At 47.0% G+C, this 4680-nt stretch overlaps 1 pseudogene; it reads right to left on the reverse strand.

The window, feature by feature from the left end:
- Positions 1-4178: 4178 nt before the first annotated feature.
- On the reverse strand, positions 4179-4296 carry LOC126095825 (5S ribosomal RNA; annotated as a pseudogene).
- Positions 4297-4680: the final 384 nt, after the last annotated feature.

Consider the following 4680-nt stretch of genomic DNA (forward strand, 5'->3'; position numbering starts at 1 on the left):
AATTAGGCATTATTTGATAGGTTGTACATAGTATATATGAATATTTAAAGAAGACTGACATTTTCACGTAAACCTTGTAAATAGTTGTTAACGCTTATTGGATGAAAGGTGATGGAGTGTCTTTATTATCCAAATGGCCTCATGAATGATTGCCTGCACCAGTAGAGGTTGGAACGCGAGTGGAAATGAGACGGCAGGCGTAACTCAGGCCCTGGGTGGAAAAGCCCGCACAGGTGTGTCGGTCTGCTCAACACAGGAAGTATCCCAAGACGGACGGTCGGGGCACCTGAGTGCTGAAGTACAGTACAGCGGCGGGGCCGGAGGGATAACCAGATAATACTTCAGAAACTCTGAAAATCTTGGACACTGCAGAGAGAAGCGAGGAAGCGTTACCTTGGAAATCACGCAGTCTGGATTTTTACTCTGAGAATCGTACCATTGTATGAATTCGAAACAGACGGGGATAGGTATTTCCTCGCAGACTTTCCACGCTGGACGACAAAAGTCTAAAATATGGTCGGTTGGCGTATGGAAGAATCTGTAGAGGCGGATAATATTCCGTGGATTCAAGAGTATTTTTTGCCTTCTGCTTTTACGAGGGAGGGGAGCCAAGCTTTTCTGGGAAACCAGCGGTGGAGAGAAGATTCTTCCGTTTTGAGCGCCTGAGTTTGATGGTCGCTCAGTATCAGCTTTTGCTGGTACAGGTGGACTCGCTGTCTTTGCTCTCAGGAGATTTCATAGTTAGAATGGTTAGGCACCGTACTGTTGCGAACTTCTGGACTACGTCTCCGGGTAGGGAGTTGTTCAGTATGCAGCGTTCAGTGATTGAGAGCACTACTTCTGCCTATACTCAAGTTGTGAAGTTATCTGAACTCCGTGCTTGTCGCTGGGAGTTCGAGTTTCTCGTCTGTAGAACACAGAGAGGAGAAGACAGTATTAGATTATACTAGTGAGAGGGCCGCCTTCTAGCGTCCTAGTGTTTGAATAAGGTTTTATTTTGTGGCTGGAGCTCTCCCATCGTCGCAGACGTGTACTAGAACCATCACTCTCAAGCAAGGACAAACACACACACCCATGCCCGAGGGAGTACTCGAACCTCCGCCGGGACCAGCCACACAGTCCATGACTGCGGCGCCCAGACCGCTCGGCTAATCCCGCGCGGTAGGAACTAAGCAAGCTCATAGAAAGGTCTACTATTAATGACGAATATGTGAGGAGGAAGTAAGTAAGCTGTTGCCGTTTTCTGCTAATGATTCAATACAAGGCAGCGAGATGTCTGAGCATCAACAATGAATACAAAATAGAGGATTACGTCTCATGGTCTGTGGACCGACCGGAAACTATTTGGTAAAAGCAGATTTACAACACGGAATTGTCTTAACAATGTGCTTCACATGTAAATATGCCTAATGGCCTTGGTTAATATTCATTCAAGTGACATGGGATTAACTAACTACCGAAATGATATCAAGACTAAGTCGATTATTCTAAATTTATTTCATAAAGATTTATACACACGCGAAAAGCTAAGCACGGCGAACGTCTTTCTTCAAAAATAACAAGAAATACTGGAAGTATGAAACCGTCTCACTGACAAATAATGTACGTATGGTGGGCCCGGAAGCTACTGGGAAACACAGTGCAAAAGATTCAACACTTCCAGAGATCGCAACTGAGTCGCCCATAAGTGAGAGAACTGTGTTACCCGTGGCATTACGGAGGGTTAGACCTGCACGAGGAATAATAGGTGCACCAAGCGAGTGAACAAGCAAGTCATGGTAACACGAGATTCACTGTAACAAACGTTGAGTCCTGAATCTCGAAAGAATTTTAAGGACAAATTGAGAAACATAAATGCGGCTGTGAAACGATTCTAGCTTGATCGCAAGGTTCCTAAGCTTCACACGATGTCGATCTCACTTAAATCCTAACAATGCAGCGAGAATAATCTCCATTCTGGCTGCCACCGCAGATGTCGAACGAACATCCACTGCTCTCCGTCGATCTCAAAATCTACATCTACATCTAGATGATTACTCTGCTATTCACAATAAAGTGACTGGCAGAGGGTTCAATGAAGCACCTTCAAGCTGTCTCTCTACCGTTCCACTCTCGAACGGCGCGCGAGAAATCGAGCACTTAAATTTTTCTTTGCGAACGTTGATTTCTCTTATTTTATCGTGATGATCATTTCTCCCTAGAAGCGGCTGTCCTCCACCGATCTCCATGACACAACATTCTCTCTACCAATCACTATCTTAGCTGCTCTCCCAAACAGATTCTTCTCTGTACTTTTTCGTTTCTCTAACTTTGGCATCTCGACAACAATAATTCCGCCTAAAGTCCGCGTCAGCCAACCAGGGCTCGTGCTTATTTGTTTCACGTGTTGGAAGAAGGAAAACTTCCCACTCAACTCCCCTCCACTTGCCTTATGAGCCTCAGAAAGATCCGCGCCACACACTAGAGGCTAACAAGAGCCCTAGTGTTGACGTTTGGCTATGAGATACGAGCAAATACTCGTTTCTCTCGCTACCGTTCTGAAAACCTTTAGAAAGCGCCTTAACTCTGCTCACGGTTTGGTAAACACCTTTGGCGTTGGTACGTCTGCCGGGGCGTAACTTTCCATTCAATCAGCAGGCTGTCACCTTTCGACTGGCGCCAGCATGCCACTTTCGACGTAAACGACCGCTAGCTTCTGAGCTCACTTCTCTGCGCTGGAGCCATCGGGTCTGCAAGAGGAGTGTCTCGGGCGTGCCGCGGCCACAACTTCCTACACAATCAATAGGGTTTCAACTTCCGACTGGTGCCAGCATACAGCTTAGGGGAGTGAAGCACCTTCAGCTTCTGAGCTGACATCTCTTAGCTAGCGGCTACACGTCTGCAAGAAGCGTGTCTCCAGAGGTGACATCCGGGCTGCATACGACCGAGAAAGGACCACGACCAACGCCTACCGGGCTTGTAAGAGCCCTCTATGACTGTTTGGTAGGGAAGACACAGCGTGTTATCTTGGCTCGTCATAGAAGTATCTTCGGGTATGCCCCAGGGAAGTGTGGTTCAAAATGATTCAAATGGCTCTGAGCACTATGGGACTTAACATCTGTGGTCATCAGTCCCCTAGAACTTGGAACTACTTAAACCTGACTAACCTAAGGACATCACACAGATCCATGCCCGAGGCAGGATTCGAACCTGCGACCGTAGCGGTCACGCGGTTCCAGACTGAAGCGCCTAGAACCGCACGGCCAAGGGAAGTGTGTTCTGACCCTTGCCGTTCATATTGTATGTTATTGACCCTGCAGACAATATGAATAGTAAAATTAGGCTTTTTGCAGATGATGAGATTATCTGTAATGAAGTACTATCTGGAAGAACCTGCGTGACTATTCAGCCAGATCTTGATAAGTCTTCAACCTGGTGCAGAGACTGGCAACTTGCTGTAAATGTTCAGAAATGTAAAATTTTGCACTTCACAAAACGAAAAAACGTAGTATCTTATGGCTATAATATCAGTGTCACTGTTGGAATCGCCCAACTTGTACAAATACCTTGCTATAACACTTTGTAGGGATATGAAAAAGAATCATTACATAGCTTCGGTTGTGGGTAAAGCAGGTGATAGATTTAGGTTTATTGGTAGAATGCTGGGGAAGTGCAATCTGTCTACAAAGAAGATTGATTACAAATCGCTCGCGGGACTCATCCTATTGTTCAGATGTGTGGCACCTGTACCATATGGGACTAACAGGGGTTACTGAATGTATACAGAGAATGGCAGCTCGAATGGTCACAGGTTTGTTTAATCCGTGGGAGAGTGACACAGAGATACTGATGGAGCTGAACTGGTAGACTCTTCAAGACAGACGTAAGCTATCCCGAGAAGGAAAGTCTATGAACAAAGTTTCAAGAACCGGCTCTAAATGATGGCTCTAGGAATATACTATAAACCCCTACATCACATAAGGATCGCGAGTATAAAGCACTCCTTCTTCAGACCACAAGTGGCCCATCAGGACCATCCGACCGCCGTGTCATCCTCAGTTGAGGATGCGGATAGGAGGGGCGTGTGGTCAGCACACCGCTCTCCCGGTCGTTATGATGGTTTTCTGTGACCGGGGCCGCTACTATTCGGTCGAGTAGCACCTCAATTGGCATCACGAGGCCGAGTGCACCCCGAAAAATGGCAACAGCGCATGGCGATCCGGATGGTCACCCATCCATGTGCCGGCCACGCCCGACAGCGCTTAACTTCGGTGATCTGACGGGAACCGGTGTATCCACTGCGGCAAGGCCGCTGCCACCTTCGTGAGTATAAGATCAGAGTAATTGCTGCAAGCACAGGGGCAGTCAGACAACCATTCTTCCCGTTCTCCAAACGTGAATGAAAAGGGAAGGAACCCTAATAACTGGTACAGCGGGACGTACCGTCTGCCGTGCACCTCACGGTGGTTTGTAGAGTATAGACGCAGTTGTAGAACACACCTTGCTGCAAGAGAGCGCTAATCACGTCTGCACGTTACCTCATACGAACGAAAAGCTGTTATTTCACTCAGACATTACCTGCTTGTCCATTGGCCTGGTAAGAGTAGTGTCAATCTGTCTATCCGGATTCTGATAAAAGAAGCTAATTGTGAGAGTGGCTGCAGTTGTTTCTGTTCAGGTTAGGCTCACGCTTTTGTGGTG

This window comes from Schistocerca cancellata, chromosome 8 (genome assembly GCF_023864275.1).
Source record: "Schistocerca cancellata isolate TAMUIC-IGC-003103 chromosome 8, iqSchCanc2.1, whole genome shotgun sequence".
Classification (NCBI taxonomy): domain Eukaryota; kingdom Metazoa; phylum Arthropoda; class Insecta; order Orthoptera; family Acrididae; genus Schistocerca; species Schistocerca cancellata.